Genomic DNA, 21,437 nt, shown 5'->3' with positions numbered 1-21,437 from the left:
TTTTTTTATAGCGAATAAAATATTATAATAATAATAATATATGCGTGTATAAAATAATCGTAACAACATTTTAACATGTACCTATTGTTATTAGTTAAAGACGTACTAACCACTAACCGCGGTAGAACCTACAATATGGTAGTACATGATGGTATAATATTATTGGTTATGTTTATGATAATATATTATGGTATAATATTATTATGATAGTGCATTATTGTTATTAATAAGGTACTTATATTATATTATTATAGCTTCACGTATCCGACTCGTCAGCCATAATATTATTATGGTGTTAACGATGCAGCCGCGGTCGGTTTGCATAAACAATCGGAAAATTAAATTAATTAACATCGCGCATTGTCTTATATCGGCTGACATTGGTTTATAACGCGTTTTGCCAGTGTTTCGGTAGGTGCACGATTTCTCCAAAATATAATAATATAGTGTTTAGCTGCAAATTTGCAATGTCGCACCCGTATAATTATTATACGCAGAATCGACATATTATCATATATTATAATATTATGTATACCACCGATTAACGTTTGAATTATTATATTAATAATTAATTTATTGTTAACACAATAATCATTACGTGCTTATATAATTACAACGTATTGTTGTTGTTATTGTTGCATACCGCAGTCACGTGGTTAATCGTTAGGAAACTATTTATTAATAATATAATATATTATTTTAATATAGTTAGCTATGCTGTCTTATAATATAGTTATATCATTACATATGTCATATTATATTAGTATATTACTGTGAGTTGCGGTGTCACTCGCAGACCATCCTGTAAAATAAATAAAATAATATGGACCGTCGGCATTTATTTTATAAACAGGCGAGCCTACTATCGAAATATACAATATAGTTGCTCACTTAAAAACTTAGTGTACATATCGAATGTTTATCGTCGTCATTCCGCGCAGAATCGTAAAAATTATAAAATACTATTGTTATACCATTATTGTTCGCGTATTTTGCAGATCGAACGAAAACAAAAAAAACACCACCGCAAATAGTCGTTTTATCGATTTACGTAGACAAATCATAACTATAATAATAATATGAAATAACAGACCGTGCAGTGCGTTTGTGTTCCGTTGACCCGCCAAAAATTCAAAAAAAAATTCGACTTACAGCATAATCTGCAAGCGTTCAGGTCAGTGAGCACATAATAATATGTACATAGTAATATTATATTATATTGTAATAAATTATGATAATAATAGTTGGCTAAACGTTTAAGACTTGGCTGTATACAATATATTATTTTAGTTGAGTCGAGTCTCTTCCGGACCGTTTTTGCGTGTGTACAATTCTGAGATTTAAGACGTTTATTGCTTTGTGCGTTTGTAGACAAATCATTGCGGCGTTCATACAATCGTCTTCAACACAATAATATATTATTATATTAATATTATTATATTATGTCTAATTGCAATCCATTAACCGACTGGAAAAATACAAATTAATAATTGTTCAACCTTGGATGGACTGTGCTGTGTTGGGATATTTAATAATATAATATATTATATTCTGTAAACAATAATTCATTAACATTGTGTCCGATCTTTTTAATAGCTGAACACATATTATTTCGTTTATCTTTATTTTGATGACCTCATGCTCGCGAGGGATAAACATAAAACAATATTATAATAAATGTACGCGGCGTACCGAATGTATTATTTGTACAAAAAAAAAAAAATAATATATTGTCGTAAAAACGGCTTTGGGCAATGGGCCGTAACTAATTACTGCAAGATTATTGCAGTCTGCAGAAGCTCCTACTGTATAATAATATTATAATGCGTATCGAATACCTAATATTGGAGTGAAAGTATTGCGGAAACATTAAAACCGTCTATAACTAAGTATATTTGTATATTTTCTATATTATATCGACCTTCATGATTAGATACACATACCATTTTAGCAATCGTCTTGTTTACCCTATACCTGATATCTATAATACGTATTATAGCCACTTATAAGGGTCTATATCACTATAATATTATATTATAGCTATATAGATACGCCAACGATCTTAATGATAATAGCATTTAAATTTTAGTTAATTTACTGTAGGATAAAAAGGGACCGTAGTATGGTTTTAGCCATGTCATTTTTCATGGCGAATACACATTATTATTTAAAACACTCGTACTTGTAGGTCTCTAGTAGTCATAGCCCATTGGTATCTAATGTATACCACAATATTATAGTTGTACACTCTTTACTCTTAAGTGCAGGTACCAGGTATACCACAGCTACCTCCTATATATATTATAATAGTATCATTTATTAGTATAAACGATGTCAAGTCATGTCTGCAAAAATCACGCCCATCCACATTGTTCTGTCGTGGTCATAGTTGACATCGATTGATGGAGTGTACGACGTATAGTTACGTCATAGTATATTTTTTTAAATTATAGTGATATTGTCTCATTATCGTTGTACGAAAAATCGATAGTCGTTGGTTGAAATCCGTAATTTATATGCACTTAAGTCCTACCGCATAGATTCTACAGTCTGCATACGGGCCACACAATTAGTCACATACAGTTTATTCGCCGGTGGTAAATTTATGAGGAGAGGATACTGGACGTAGAGCAAACGTCAAAATAGTATGCTGAAAAAACATTTTTAATAATTTTATTTTGTAAAATATTATATACCTTTAAATTTCAAGTTTTTTTAGGCTTATATTCCGGGTCTTGTAGGTCCTCGTCGCTTACACTGTACCTCTCCAAGACACCCTGTCATTTACCAGTTGCTCTCCATTACTTATTCCCAGGAGCTTGAGATCAATCCAGAGTTATTCCCTCAGTCGTTTTTTTTTCAAATTGTTATCTCATGTACATTGTACTGTTTGCCGTTTGGCCCTCCACTCGCAATATGTTACCGGCTCAGCTTATCCGTCTGCAGCTATTCAGAATTGCCACTATGTCCGGCACATTGAATATTTTCTTCTCAGCTCTGAATTTGTTCTTCGTTCATACGTATTCTTCTACTCGTTTCTTTTGGGCCCATAGATTTTACGTAGGATTTCCCTTTCAAATGCCATTAGTCTTTTATTAATAAGTAATATAATACTTTTTCTTCTCCTTCTTCTTCATTTTCTCGAGCATTTACAGTCCTTGAAGGACTTTTGCCGCCTCTACTACATTCCTCCATCTATCTCCATCGTGTGCTATTGTTACTCTCTGCAGTGTGCACTTGTTTAAATCATCGTATGCTCTGTCTGCCTATCGCTGTCTAGGACTTTTCTCTTCCACAGCTTCCTTCGAAATTCCATTTGACCACCATTTTAATATAATACTAACACAAATAAGTAACCAGTCCTAATATAAAAAATGTCTTTGAAAAACATGTTATTATTTTTTCTTAAACCCACCCTCCCCCCACAATTCTTTCAAAGAAAATGTCGAAAACCCGCCATTGATACGGTCACCGATACGCGTATTATGTACCTACATCTTATAGATGATCGCGGAAAATTACTAGGTAGTTTGCCCGGCGATGACTAATGCGGCGCGTGCGACGGATTCAACGACTGATAATAATATAAAGTTCCGTCCGATTCGCGTTTCGTTCAACATAGAAATATCGAAACGACGTATTTTTATTATGTTTCCATCACCATTTTTCATTACAGCACCTATACCGCGGTATTAAAATACTATAATAATTGATATACCTATACCATACGCGGATTTAGATACCGTGAGTCACCTAGGTCGCCCCGCAGTGCACGTATTGTGCGAATCAGAATATTATGCGAAGACATCTTAGATGCGATGTGTTTATGTGGTGAGCAAACCTTGAACTCTGCGGCTGGATATCTGCGCGGTGTGCTCTTCGGGATTAACCTTATTCCCCGCTCACCCGTGCGGACACGCGTTATTGATAGTGTATATTATATGCTGTAATAATAATAATTATTATAATATTATATAGGCGTGCGTAAAACCCACCGCCGCCGCCGCCCGTAATGACGGATGTTTGTACTCGGAATACGCGCGAAGGATAATAACATTATAATATACGAAATGTGCACGTATGCATATAGTGTAATTAATATAATAATAATAATATATGATTATCGTATATTTTTTACGATCTCGGCCGCCAATATTCGTCTGAAATGACGCAATGGTAATATATACGTATACATTTGTGTGTTTATTCTCGTTATTATATATATATTATAATTAATATTATATTTTCCCAGATCGATTTGATTTCGCTGAAAAAATCGCACCGGCATTCCGCACCCGTGAATGGTATTCTCGTACGTCTCTCATAGTAGACACCTGTTAACCGAGATTAGAGGCGAACGTCATTATAGAAATTCCGGTTCGCGCGCTTTTCCGCTGCAGACTCACGTTCGATTTACCAGAATATTACAGATCGTCCCGATTAAAATAATACATGCCATGACCAAAGTGTTGGCATTACTCGGTATACATTTCACAGTTTCTTCAACGCCAATGAATGTCGCCAACGCAATCATTATAGGACAATGGTAACATACTAACATATTTTGCTGTAGAAACACCCTGTGCGTTATACACGACCTGAAGTCCACATCACTTATTCACGGAATGCGTCGATTAAAATATTATGCTGATCAAGGTTTAGGGGAGTCTGGAGAGGTCTCAGCGCATTTGCTTTATTTTGTTTTAGCTACCGCAGAATTAATTAATACAACCCACGTTTTATAAAATATTTTCAAAATGGATGGCAGTAAATACCCGATAAATACCCAACACATTTAACTACTAATCTAAGCACATTAGGTACTATATAAAAGTATAGGTACTATACTAACTTGTGATATAATATATTAAACGTCGCGGTCGTTATATAACATGGTATAATATCGTCGAAACGCTTCAATAAACAGCTATAAACTGCTAAAACCTCTAACTACGGCACATTAAATTTTTTTACATTTATTGATATTCGTTTGAGCTTCAGTTTGAATGCACAAAAATCGAAATCAAAATACAGTTTAAAAAATAAGAGTTTAAAAACATAAGATCGTAACTACAGGACCTCATACTGATGGGTCGCAATTTTTAATGAAAAATTAAATATTGTCTTATAAACGTGCGACACTGCTGCATTCTGCGGGTCACTGACGATGACGCAACGTTGTGTACGAAATTAAGTCTAATTAGTCTTAATTATATACAAAAATCTACAAACATAATATTTTTACAATATTATAACAATACGATGAACCCGTCACGACAAAAAACTCATAATGACAAGTTTTTACTATAACGAGTCATTAATTTCGGCGGTGCAAGCTCAAGCCGCATTATACCTAACCAACGGTAACCACGTTGGTACATAACCAAGGTATTGTGCGCATGTATTATGACCGTACACGCGCCTAATTAGTCGAAGGGAGTTCACAATAATAGTTCACATAGCGATTCGCACAAACGATATAAAAAATATGACCACGTGTAAAATGTGTAAAACATAAATAATAAACGCACGCGGCGTGTCCAATAAAATTTCAACTAAAGCGGAGTTGGGGGGGGGGGAGGCGATCTTTGTACCGAAATATATTATCACGAATCCTTATCATAAAATATTATATTTTTTATGTTAACGCGCAGCGTTTATTAACTACTAATTTTTGGTTTGTTTTATTTATATAGGTATGTTTTAAGATTTTGATGCAAATCTCTAAGTTTAATAATCATTATGTATTATTATTCCGTTTCGTCGAGTGGTTTTTGAACTTTTTTTTACATGTAAATTGCTCAATATTATACTAATATATGTGTAATATACCTATATAATATAATACGTAAATAGGTAAAGAGGAGTGATGTGTTAATATCCGACGAAATAATATATTAATAAGTTCAAAACTAAAAATCACATATCGAGTACCCAATATCATCAAATATTATTATCATACCATAGATATTATATTTGTATTAAAACGTAGAAGATTATAGTTGCTAATTTTAATTAAAAATCTCTTGACTGAATAATTACTAATTATTGTGAAATAGGTACTGAATGATATTATAAACAAACATTTTACTTACTCTCCTATATAGACAATATAGTTAACTTTTATATGGATAATAAACTTTATTATCGAGAAGACAATAGGATCATTAATTGAACGACGATAATACTGCTGGAAAAAAATAACAAGAGTTTAGCGTCTACACAGATAATGTAATTCATTCGAATAGCTGGTATAATATATGACTCAGGACTCAAAATCACCTATATATTAATAATCAATATGTATAGGTATAAAAATTCTGCACGACATTATTATTCTATTATAATATAGCCGTAACGCTTGTACCTACATTAATACAGTAATACTCTGTGTATTTGACTACGCCGCTGGTTCATTAACCTTTTTCAGGCGACGTGAACAAAAAAATTAGCACGGTGAATCATTTTTTTTCTGACAAATTTCACAAAAAAAAAAAACTATAGGGCATACAGATTAAGCGTACCTATACGTTTTGATATTTTGTACAGACGTGTTGGAATTTTTTAATGAATTTGTTATTCAAAATATTGTATTTGCGCTCGAAAATCACGTTCGACCGCTTCCTCAAATATGCCCACGTGAAAATAAATAATGCATATTAAAAAATAATACGAATCGTTCTATATATATATTTGTTTTATGTATAAACTTAGAAAAATCATAATCGTTGAGCACGCGCCCAGTGCTGCTGAGCGCTGAGTCGTTTTAAAAATACGATTTGTTTGCTCGTCAAGGAGATGTGGTTGAAATACAAATTCAACAAAAACAACGATAGTATTTTTAATTATACATTTATACATTATATAAAGATATATATATATATTGTATAAACTTACTACTTACAGCTGCAATCTGCATACTACTTATTTCAAACCGATAATACATAAATATCTAAATGAGGCGTATTAAATATTAATATAATAATATTATGCACAAGGCTTTACAACTAAGTAGTTAATAATTTCAAGTTATAAGTTAATTTAATTTTTTTTTATTTATCAACAGAACTTATAGTAGGTAGTTAGTTTTGTAATTATATACCTAACTTTTTAATTTATAACCACTAAGTACTTGGTAATATTTAATTAAATCTCAGTCATGTTGTAATAGTTACCCGTAAGTATAGATAACTCATGGAACTATAAGATTCATAATAACATGTCAAACTCTGACATATTTCTCATCCATGCAGACATGCAGTTAAGACATAGAAGACATTTAGTTATAACTTATAACACTCCAGACCTGAGACATTAGGGGCAAACGTTTTGAGTCTTCCCATTCCTTACACTAAGTCCCCAGCGTATATGTTGTATAGTTACGTCAAAAGTAATACATAAATAGCTCCACGATAATTTTATTTACATACACATCAGTACCTAACCTTGCGGTTTAAATCAATAGATTGCGATAATCGCGAGTTCCGCAAAATTTCGCATGCACGCGTGAAGGATTTAAAAACGAAAACAAATTAATGTTGTACGATGTTAATATAATATAAGATTCCTACATAATATATAATATAATATGTAAACCTAGAAATAATATTATATTATATTATTATAAGGCATGGACACGCGAAACGATGCACCGACCGTCGTTGATGTTTTCCTTGATCGGCATGCTGCGTTTTAAAAAATAAATAAAAAATACTCAAATAATAGGTTACGTGGTGGTGTATACACACACACATATATATATATATATGTTACAGCTTACAGGCAGCAGCTGCCTATATTATAGATACAAGTAACAACGATTAAAATATTATTATTTTTTAGTTCCACGCGCCGCGATCGTTGTGGATGAAAATAGAAGCACCGTACATAATAACATTGATTATAAATACTATAGTAGATACTAGTATTTTTTTATAATCAATGGTTCTATGTAATGATTTGTTATACCTATAGTACCTATATATTTTGTATTATATATTTTAATATATGCGTACGCGTGCCTATAATGACTCGGCTTGCCCCAGGTCTTATCGTCGTTTTTATTATTTGCTGTGATTTCTGAGTGGATCACCAAGCATGCTCACCCCCTTTTTTTCTTCAATAATAATGCAGTTATTCAAAATCAGATTTTTTGGAATATTTAAATACAGGTAACCTACTTTAAGACCATATTTTCAAATTCTTGAGATTTTTTGTACTACTTAAGGAATGTCCTGTGGGGATACAAACTTCTGTTTTTCAAATGAGATCGCTCCTTTTCAATTGTAAATTATACAGTGGATAATTTTTCTGAAAATGTTGAAGACTTGTAGTATCAGAAATCAATTCAAACAAGTAGTTTTTGAGTTATTTAACTTTGTGTTCTAAGGATAAAAGGTCCGTGGCAATGGGTTTATAAGATATGGGAACTATGGTGATATAACAATTTTTTTCATTAATTCTATCAATATTAATAAGTTATAAGATGGACGGAGTGGCCGAGTGGACTAAGGCGTCTGTTGCAATGCGCACCGTCGCCGGTTCGAACCTCGATCACGGGTGGCACTTCTCTCCGGGCAGACATCCGTCTGGAGAGAGAGGCCGCCATCCCACCGACCAGGCATGGCAGATACATACAGGTGCCAAAACCAAAAATGAGTAAACAAATCTACAGTACCCTCCCCCACAGTACCACAGTCAAAAATATAATTTTAATGAAAATGTAACATCAATTGTCCACTATACAGGGCGATTCACCAAGCATGTTCACGCAAATTTTTTCCTTTAACAATGAATTTATTCAAATTCTGATTTTTGGAATTCTTAGATATATTCAGACAATTTTTTCAATCTCTTGAATTAGTTTGTACTACTTTAGGAGTGTCCCGTGGCGATAAGATCTTCGTTTTCAAATGAGAATTTTTTTTACCGTAAATTTTTAGTGGATAATTTTTTTGAAAATGTTGATGTACCTAAATTCAAAATTCGAATGTGCAGTTTCTTAGTTATTGAAATGTTTGTACTTATGATAATAGTCCTTAAAGATAGTTTTATAAAAATATAAAATAGACGTAAAATTGGATTTAGAATTTATTATATTTGGGCCATTTTTTTTTTTTAATTTTTTTTTTTTTTAGGGTTTACGCTTCAACTACTAAGTTCATTATGATTGGTGAATCTCCCTGTATAGTGGACAATTTATGTTACATTTTCATTAAAATTATATTTTTGAAACATGATTTTGGATAACGTTAGTTTCAATTGATACAAATAGACACGTACTATATTACAGACATATACAGTATTTGATAACCGTAAGTTGTAAAACCGTTTCAATTTTTTTTTTTTGTATTGAACTAAAATTTTAGTATAGATATTTAAATTTGTTTAACTAATTTATTAAATAATGAAATATCAAAATTATTTATGATATAATAGGTAGGTATTAACCTACTCATACGTTAAATATTTTTTAAGGTAGGTATTAAATAAAATATCTATTTTTAAGGTTGTCAAATGTTTTAAGGTTATCATTAACAGTAGATGAGAATGTAGTCCCATTAAAATTCATTCATGAATAGCTAAATATGTAGACCTAACCAAATTGAATAAGTGTTGGTATAAGCAAACAATCGACCTTCAACGATATTTTACAACATATTGATACCTAATACTTAATAATTAGTAGATGTATTGAATAAATTTAACTTTAGAGTAATTACTAGGTAGCATTTAGTATTGAAACAAATAGAAAAACAATTATGAATGATTGATACAGGGTGGGGAAAATATGATATAGCTCCAGTTTCCTATACATCGTTCAATAAGATTATTTTTTTATTAAAAATCGACGCTCTTTGATTAGAATTAAACAGGTTTTGATAAGTATCTACAAATTACTATTACCAAAAAATTGTAATAAAATTTAAATATAAAATGATATGCAACACCATTTTAGCATCTTTATAATTAAAATATCAACAAAATCTTATGAGGTGCCTCAAATAATAGTAAGAATATTCTTACTCCTACGTTCAATTGTCAATGACTCTAATATTAAAATACATATAACAACACAAAATTGGATCTGCTGAACGCAAATTGGCTTTGTTGCGTGTGGATCGGAGAGAGAGAAAGAGAGATACAAATGACCCGATTACAACCTCTTTAGATATAATTTTTAAACAACAGATCAGGACCATCGATAAGATTATTTGTAAATCGATCTAATCACATTATACGTCGAACGTTTGGTTTAATAAAATATAATATAATATAATAACTTGTAGGTATTTTAGATATAAAAGCGGTATCGCACAATGTGGGTAACACTATATATAGGTATTAACATTATCATATTTGTAAAGTCATAATTTGTCTGAATAATAAAACAGAAGTATATTACATAATACGAAATAAATGTGTGGCACCTTCGCGTTATCAATCATAAAATAATATCCGAACGATGCACTCGCACACTATACTGCAGCTGTATGCAACGATGCACATTGCACACGGACACAATTATTATACGCGTCCGATGATCAGCGACCCATTGTCCCGCGTAGGCGCTATAATATTACTGTGCCTATTACATACAGGTAGGTGTACCGTGTGCGGTATTGTATAAAACACAATATCTGTGAACCGGTACGTGTATATAGGTACGCATAATATAATTGTATATATAATTATATCGTTTTTATTATTATTTTTTCCATCGTGCCCCGCGTGGTTTCTGATGACTCCCGGGCGCGAAGATCGCGGCTCGTCCGCTTCCAGTAATAATATATAATAATAATAATAATAATATTATATTATACGTGTGCGGCCGTTTCGCGCGGCCGACGCGAGATAGAAAAAAAAAATCGTCTAATATTACAATAATATAAATATTTCACGCGTAGGTATATACGAACGGCAAAACACGTTTACCGCGAGACTAACGACGTGTGCCGTGTAGGTATATATAATATAATATTATATACGAGCGTGGTTTGTATCTGCGTAAAATGAATTCGGTGTATGTAATATGTACGTCGGGGACGATGGCAGATTAGAGGTATACGCACGGAATTCGGCAAGGTCGTTTTGTATAATAATAATAATATTATATAGACAGTTATTATCATGCCATCGTGTGTGTAACTCTTTTCTAACACCGAACATCGTATCTACCTATATATAATATATATATATATGCTATTATAGTATATGCCCGTGGATCAATGCTGCAACGATCCAGAGTCGCCTGTAAGATTAATACATATATATACGTTGTAAGATGTACGCACGTATAATATATTACACGGGTACGAGAATTTCGTGAAAAAAAAATTCACGAAAATAATCAACGAAGCGCAGCAATCACGAACGGGACGTATAATATAATATTATAATATACACTCATGCTGCATCAGTGCATCAGAGACTGCACTTCGCGAGAATGCAAGTTTTGATTTTTGGAGTGGCCTTAGTAGTCTGCGTTGTTCTCAGTGTTTTTTCTGTATGATGTTCGGAGTGTTCAGATATAATAATATTATTATCACAATGGCCCACGGGGTTTTATTGTGTATATTCGAGTGTCGGATCACTTATGAACGAGCTTATTTACACTGCAAATCTATAAAAAAATAAAAGTACAGCGAAATCTATGCGGACAGCTACGACTAAAATCTGATCAGCAGGGCTAATTCACATATTATTAAATTGGAATCTGTGGGGAAGACTTAAATATTTCGAAAGATGCTAATACCTCTGTGTGTAACAAAATATACATAATATTATGATATTATTATTATTATCCTTCAGTAGTGTACAGTTTTCTTATTCTGAGATTGCACCCCACGAGAATGCAAGTTTGGATTTTTGGAGGGGGTTTGGTTGTTGTTTTTAGTGTTCTCGTACTATGCTCAGATATAATTATTATTATCGCACAATGTCCCGCGGGGTTTTATTGTGTACTCGTATGTTCTATAGTATCGCTGACTTCACAACGAGCTTCTTGACACTGCAAGTCTGTAAAAAAAAGCACAGTGAAATCTATACAGAAAACGACTATAAATTGATCAGCAGGTCTAATTATTCACATTGGAACCGGCGAGAAAGACTTAAATATTTTTAAGGATACTATAATACCTCTGTGTAGCTTACAAATTATTATTCCTTTAGCGTACAGTTTTCCTATAGTCGGCAGTGTCCGCGATGATGATAATCCACGTTACCATTTTACCGAAATAAACAGCAATACTATCGCCGTACTTGTGGGTATTAGAAAATATTGTAAAATAAAGTGGGTATACTCGTAATCAGCGTAAAAATTTGATATAATAAATATTATATAAATGAAAATGTATGAGTAAATGTGTGGTGATTTAAACTTTGAATCGAGCGTGAGGTTCTTTTATTACTGTCGTGCGATGTTTCTGATAACATAAAAATTACGTAATGTTATTATTAATTTACGTGCAAAATACAAATTACATCAATATCGATAAATTTCAACTAAAAATTCACCTTGAGTGTACATATTGAGGTAATCAACGCGTCAGTTTTGAGGAAGCTATTAATTTATATTCACATTGTCAGTCTACGTAAATTTCAAAAGTATCTGCACCGGGCACGATTATAGACATACACACACACACACAATATTATTGTATACCTACTAAATCTTACGTTATGTTTATTAATTTATTATACAACGCGCATCTCAATACTAATAACTACTTCTGTATAATATGTACATAATACATATTATATCTATATGTTAATTATACTATTAATGACTCTAAATTATGATTTGAGCGATACAATACGTCAATACTCATTGCATATTATGATTATATATACACATTGATGTGGGTATAATTGTTTGCTATTGTTTGCGAAATGAAAGTGACTTTAAGATTCAAAGTCGAGTCCTTCGGTTAAACAATTTTACTCTTGAATATGAAAAAAAAAACATATAATGTTTTATTGCGATTTTAGTACTGGCAATCATCTTCTCAACCATCATAAGCGCCCTGTCGATGCACACGTGTATTTTATATATCATATAGTTTATACGTATACAGAAACGGAAGTATAAATTAAATGTGCGACCAATGGATTATTATAAATAAATCATGTTTTTAGGAAATTTGCCTCGCGCGTATTTCTAGTGATACGAGTAAATGCCATCGCGTATTATAATTTATAATAATATATGCATAAACAACTACTATCCCTAGTTAGTCACCTTCGATTTCGATCTTAAATCATATGATGATCGGTAATTGGTAAACGAATAGGTGAACCCGTTAATATCGTACATCATGATGATGATATCGTATGAATGTACAGGTATAATACAGCTTATAATAATAATATATACTATGTCTATAAACATTATAATATATTACGTGTGAGAACTTATGCGGATGTATTTAAAAAAGGTTTAATTTAAAACTGGTTAAATTATAAAATGATTTATGGCAGTAAACAATATAATAATATTATAATACGAAATATACGATTCTAGGACGTTTAGTTTTGGTCGAAGCCATTTGGTCCTCGGAAAATAGGCAAATCTATAGTACCTATCTACCTAACCAAGCCAGTATAGTAGGTACCTGTATATATTTTGGTCCCCGATAAATACCGAGTACTGGAGTATTTATTTTCATATTTTATAATAGGAAAACATTTGTTATTTTATATATTATATTTTCAAATTTGTAAGGTTTACAACTATACACAATATCGTAATAAATCTATTAGTAAAAAAAAAATTAAAATGAAATACGAGAACATAGACAATGTATAATAATAAAATAGATGGAGTAGTAATAATTCACTAACTTATATATGCAATTATAGGTGCATAGAATGTCATCATTATCACTAATTCGTCACAAGTCTGTACGAGGGGATCCACCCCCCCCCCCCGTGCAGTGGACGTCCTTGTAGCATTCATAAATACCAAATGATCTCTTTTGCCGGGCGCAACATGCAGTATTTATAATCATACTTCAGCAGACATAGATCATTTCCGTGTGGGTTCAAAAATCTGCGATGACAAACGTGGGTGGCATCGAATTAGAGATAGGTATGTGGGACAGGAGTGTGTTGTAGTGGTAGGTTGAACACGAAAATACATTAAGTCACAATAGTGTCACATGCACGCATGTCGTAATTGAGATAGGTATCCTATATAACAGGGGTCACCAATGATGGCGGCCCGCGGTCCGCATCCGGACCGCAGACACGATTTTTACGGACCCTAATGGCTGCGTAATGATAAAATATATAATATAGTTTTTACATTACGTTTTTATAATAAAATGATGAATAAAAACATTATCCGATATTGTGAGTATGGTTATAATTAAAGACCGGATTTAATTGCATTAAAAACACTCAAAAATTGCATGATAAAATTGTATAATTGCACCAAAAATCCCATAAAAATTGCAAAATAAATTGCACTATAAAAATGCAAGTTGTATTTATATATGCATTAATTAATATTACATTAATTACATTTAATATTAATTTTACATTTTTGAATTAAAATTGATGATTAAATACATTTCTAAATTATTTTCATTAAAATTAAATCTTCTATTAGTTAAAATATGTTTGTACAACGAGAAACTACGTTCTACGTCAACACTCGTTATTGGTGCATATTTAAAACAATTTAATAAAGTAGGCGTTATATCTAAATTAACATTTGCTTTACCTGACATGACTTCATAGTAACACTTTAAAGTTTTATACCCTTCATTTTTTTCAATTACATACATACATTTTTCCTTAATTTTTTCCCCTTCTGGACCAGGAATATTTGTTAAAATATCTTCAATTTTTCTAAAAATATCCATACTTTTCAGTAGTTCACTATTAGATTCTTCCAAATTTTTGAGATTCGTGCATAACTCAGATAAGTGTAATTTTATGAATGCTAAACCACATTTGACTGCATTATCTTGTACAAGCAGTTTCAGCTTTTCGACACTTAAAGCATCATCTTTTAAACTTTCAATCACGTTTTTAAACTTTTCAAAATTATTTGCATAGAAAAGTTCAGCGTTTAACCATGTTCCCCATCTTGTAATAATAGGTTCGGGTGGTAAAGGTATACCCGGCATTTCTTTTCTGTATTTATTTATTCTCGATGGTGCTTTTAGGAAAGCTTTTTTTCCTAAAATAAACAAAATAAGTTACAAATGTATTTATAAAATTAGTTAAGAAATATTGATTTGTACATTTGATTACGTGAAATATACAAAATTGAAAAAAATTGCAAAAACATTAAAAATTGCAATAAATTGCAACATAAAATTAAACAGAAAGACAGTAATTAATACAAATCGTGTACATATTTGATCAGATTTGATTTATCTTAACTACAAAAAAAGTTGCAATATCAATTAAATCCGGTCTTTAGTTATAATATATATCATTTACGTGTCTCCTTCACCGAGCGTTACGTTGAAAGCCCATAGGTGCAAAAAATAATTCAGAGAAGTTGACTGATAGGTACGTTAGTAACGTTAGACGCTCGTTCCAAGTAGGTACGTTTTATTGCAATTTAGTAGTTATTAATTGTTAATGTATGAAAAAAATCATTGGGTATTTAAATGTGTTCTAGACCGTGGGAAGTTTGGTAAGTTTAAAAACGGACCCCTGTAGAAACTAGTTGGTGACCCCTGCTATATAACATGTCTATATGTGTATAATCTACCTAACTCGTATCAAGTAACGATGGTTCGAAAATAAAATAAGAGATACACACACGTACACTGCAGCACTAATACTCCAATATCAATAATTTATAACAATATATTTTGCAAGGGACACAATTTTTTTCAAAAATAATATAATATTAACATTATAATACATAAACAGAGTGTAACAGAAATATCTGATGAATAAAATATATTTTGTAATTGATACGCCAAATTAAAAAAAATATTATGAAAATTATATGAATAATAAATAAAATTAATATTTACTTATGTCTGAAAATTCCCAAAACTAATATAATGAAAAGAGTTAATGAGAATAAAATTAATTAACTCAATTAAACAATTTTTTTAAACTACTCAACTTACATAACCGTTTTAACATAAACATTTTTTTTTTTTAAATTGTAAAGTTCTATGAAAATATTTTAGGAACCTAAAATTCAATTTATTCTTAAATTAAAGGTTTACGTTCATCAGATACAAATTTTAATCTACGAAACCAAGGATCCAACGCACTCGAAATCGATTTGTAAACATATAATTTATTAATATTTAATATAATGCTGTATGTAATCGACTTAGATGATGATACCGAAATACGAATATATATTTTTAATTTAACTATACGGTTTGTTAATGATTGAATAGATAGTTTTGATTTCTAAACACATATTATTATTTTTCCTAGGTATAATGTAGGTAATGTATAAATGGTATATGCCGAGAGTCACTTTCGATAATACTATACACAGCAGTAACCCAGACGCTAAATTATTTATGTAAATACGCCCCGGTCACTGTGGTCTTGCCAGTTTCCGGAGCCGCTTTTCGCGAATTTTCAAGGTTGATTGTATATTATCCTACCGTGTATCTCTGATATATGTCTAATGAACGCAAACCGTTTAGATAGGTACTTCAATTATTGTATAATATGATTATTGATGCTCAACCGTCAGCAGTTGTACAGGTAGTACGACTAAATAGATGTTTTTCAAACATGAAAATATATCGAATATATCAAATTTATAATAATAATCTCTCTGCATATGGGTATTAAAAGTGATATCATAGTTTACCACCAAAAAAATCATCATCATAATATTATTATGTTTAAGTTCAATTTTTAATTTAAGGGGTTTTAAATAGGCATTTTTATTATAAAATAAGAATTTGACTGTAGTGCCTATTCCATATTTAAAATGTATGTGTTTAATGCGTTGTCAATGTCTTATATCGATACCAATTATTAATAGTGCGCGAGGAAGGGTATACATTATTATTTTTTAATACGACGTTTCGATTATATTAAATCCAATCAGAGTTAATTATCAGATTTGTTTTGTTTTTAAAAATGAAAATATTAGACACAGATTTTTGCATTTAATTATCTGAACATTTATTTTAATTTTGAGGGAAATAATTAAATTTAACTTTGGACGCATTCATAATATTCATTGCACTTTTGGCAATTGACACTGTTATCGGTCTCAACAAAATATTTTGAATTACCACGGTCGTCTGGAATGGCTCGACTGGGTTTTTTCTTGTTTAAATTACGACCTGCACTGAATAACAATAATAATATTATACTCTGATAATTTAACTTTCGTGTTCTGTTTTAGCGCAGACGTTCAAATGCATAATATTAATAATATTATATCAATATATACATTATACACTATACGCAATAATGAAGAATAAGTTGGTGTTAAATACAAAAAAATCTGTCTGTATAATATAATATGCGCAAAGGTACACGTCGTGTGAAATAATTCGTGTCGAAGACTGAAGTGATCGTAAAATATATAAATAAAACCGTCGCCGTACACGATAATACTATGTAAGCCACGCAATTGTATTGTAATAATAATAATATATGCGTTAGTTGTGAAAATAAAGTATAAGCTCATATTATATGAATTTCGCCATACGGAATAATGATAATTGATAACTGATAAGGGTGCGATATGGCGCTCGCACAATGAAATTTCACCAGGAAAATAGTCGACGAACTAATAGAATAATAAACTGAATATTATTTTCTAATATATTTTATATATCTTTCAGATTCCGTGTACAAAATTAATATTGATATTCGATAGTATAGGTATAATATTATGTATACCTACATAGTTTTCATAAATTTAGTCAAAAAATCCAATAAGTTGCTATACTTTATTTCAAATATTCAACATATGTATATAAGATATTATAGTGTCTATGTAGGAATAAATACCTTTTATTATAACATTTTTGTATCTATAGATCAGTGATTCCCAACCAACATATTATGGCCCACGCAGGTATTCGATATTACATGTGGCCCGTTACAAATTTCTACCTTAAAACGAAATATTCAAAAAAAAGTAAAATTATTACAAAATACAGTTTTTATTAATTTATGAATTCTTTTAAATATTCCAACAATACGATAATAATATTATTAGATTAAGATAGAGATTATTCGTACTTTTATACATTTTGGTGGACCAGCTCGAAGATAATTATTTATCAAAGTGGCGCTCCGAGAAAAAAGGTTAGACATTACTGCAGTATAGATGCTGAATCATAATTTGTAGACATGTACTATAGTGCGTTTGTACGTTTATCCAGTTGGTGTAAGTACCAATAATAACGTCATAAAAACTAGTTATTATGATGAAAACGGTGATTTGCTTAAAAATAAATAAATTCCTATTTTTTGATTTTTACGTAAATTAACGAAAAATTACGAAAAACCAGTCGGGTGGCACATGGCACTAATAAATCACAGTAATAATTGTGTTCACTTTGTGCGTGTATAATGTTGTTTTGCGATGGTGTCTAATGGTTATAATACCACATAAACACTATATATATTTACTTGTGCGATATATTATATCCGCAATACGTGGTTTTTCTTAATATAATTACCTACATGTATAAACAATAATATGTATGGATATACATTATACATTATATTTTACGTATAATATATAAGACGGTTAAGTAAACACGCCAAGATAATAGATATATATATATATAATATATTTATAAAGATATTATACGAAGCATCATATCCCACTGCAGCTGCAGTTATCTCCTTCCAGTAGGATACGTCGTCGTACATAATGCATATGATATGTACATAAGCGCTGTAGTAAAATCAACCATCACGACCGTCCCGGCTCTTGTTTATATACATAATATATAATAATATATTATACGTGGTCTGTGAAAGGTCGTCGAAAAAGAGGGAACAGATAGAGTGCCTTAGAATATATCTACCTATATACCTATATATAATATGCGTGTGTATACGCGTATATGCATCCCTCGCGGATGTTATTTTAAGTATAATATTACTTATGCCCTGCGCACGGCCTTTTATCTCCGCAGCAGAGTATATTATTATAATAATATAATGATAACATATATTTAAGTTTGACGTTTTAACGACGTACGCGTGCTATATACAAGTTACAACCATTATAATATTACACTGATGCAGTTATGTACGGTTGGTATATATCCGATACGGGCAATTTAGAAAACTGGACATTTTATAAAATGGCCGGACAATGTATGCGGAATGCCCGATGAAGAAATTATAATCTGTACAGTGTACACAAGTCACATGGCCAGGACATTTTATACAATGACCAAGACCATATATTATACCTGCAATACTCAGCAACAATGTAAACAGTTTTAAGTTATATTTCAATTAAAAAAAAAAAAAGATTAGTATTTAATATACTACCTATTTTTTAAATTAAATTATTATTGTTCACGGTTATCGTGAAAGGTCGTCGAAAAAGATTGAAGAGTCTAAGTCTTAGACCATCTATACTACCCCATACTAATATGAATAATATGCGTATTTGACGATGTACGAGTGCTATACAAGTTACAACCATTGTATTATACGCTACACGCCGCTGCAGTTATGTGCAGGTAGGTATCTATATATCAGTTACGGACAAAGTAGAGAACTGGACATTTTATTAAGTGGCCGGACTTAATAAATTAATATGTATTATACAGTGTCCGATGAAGAAGTTATCTGCACGTCATATGACCTGGTCATTTTATACAACGACCAAGACCTTATAGACAGTGGCAATAATTATAGTATAACAATCCATAAAATGCGTTCTCGGCTACTATATACTAATTACTATAGCAGCTACACCATAATTTAGGACTGAAGGTAAATCTCGATATGAATGGGGAGGTGTGTGAGGGTAAAATCTAACATACCGCCCATATATTTACATATTATAATAATATATACTTATTGTTTAACAATAATGCGAAATCATCGCCTAACAGACTTTTTAATTACACATCAATATAATATAATGAACGAACTTGTGCCTCTTTGACGACGAGTGCCCCTCCTCCTTCTGGATCTGCCACTGTTTTTGAAACATTAAATATATTATACTCTGTCGAGTGTTTGGAAGAAAAAATTGAAACGATTGTGCGCGTGCGTGTTAAATGAGCGAATAAAAGCGTGACTTGGTGAGTATATATTTTATGTGATATAAATTATTTCCGAGTCGCTGCGGTGGACAATAATTACTGAAAAACAAAACGAACTGTATATTCATTTTAACGTACATGTGTTATGACATCACAGTATAATATTATGTAAAGGGTTCGGGAGTCTGCAGTGCATTTGCCTTTATGTGCGTGTCGTTTTCGCGGATGACTGGAAACTCGGGACTCGTATGATGAAAGGGTCGACGACGGCTCGCTTGCGTGCATTACATTATTATTTATGATATTATACACGCCAGTGAAACACTATTTTTCAACGTCACATCGTGATGTGGCGATGCGAGGAAGATGTAATTATATTATTTTCCGTGCATACAGATGTGATATTATGTTTCTTACGACGCAAGGCTGTAATTAGAACAAATTTTCGGAGCCTCCCCCCACGGGGGGGGGGGGGGGGTGTATTGAGTAATATCATAGTACCTAGTGTATGAAAGAATTAAAAAAATTTTATATGCTTTAAAGCAGTTAAATAAATATATTTTTAAGCACCCATGCATATACAAAAAAGGTCACCTACATAAAAAAAACTAATTCCAACGATGAGGGTTCAGCTGGTTAGTTCTAGTTTCAACTGTTTTGACGAAAGGGGGTTGTGAAAACTAGTTTTAACGAATTTCGGGTTTTAACTGTAACATTATATATACAATAATATACATTTAAGATTTAACAAGTGTCAAGTTGACTGCCATGAGCATCATAAGAGGTGCTCACATGACTTTCCACTGTTGCCACAACAAAATATAAATTATATTTTTGGTTGCCACACTGATTTTGAGCAAGTTATTGGTTTATTTTATCACTGAGCATCAAGCAGAATGGTCAATCTATTAATTTAGAAATTAGTTGAGCATCAATGTGTGAGTCTCGTGGCCCGTGGAAACAATTTTTGTGAACTAAATATGATGCTCGCGGCAATGATGGTTAAAAGCCTGCTAAATTTCTTGTGGCAGTTAACTTGTTAACTGCGTACAATTTTATATTAGGTAGCTAAAGTTTGTCGTTTAAATTATGCTAACGAAATGATTATATGTTGTATGTTTTACAGAAATTATCAGGTTGCACTTGTGTAATAAATAATAATAATGTCTGTAAGATTTATCCGTGGGGGGGCCAACCTTGAAAAAAAGCTCACACTCCCCCGACCTCAAATAAAAT

This window comes from Metopolophium dirhodum, chromosome 8 (assembly GCF_019925205.1).
Source record: "Metopolophium dirhodum isolate CAU chromosome 8, ASM1992520v1, whole genome shotgun sequence".
Classification (NCBI taxonomy): domain Eukaryota; kingdom Metazoa; phylum Arthropoda; class Insecta; order Hemiptera; family Aphididae; genus Metopolophium; species Metopolophium dirhodum.
This window is presented reverse-complemented; position numbering follows the sequence as displayed.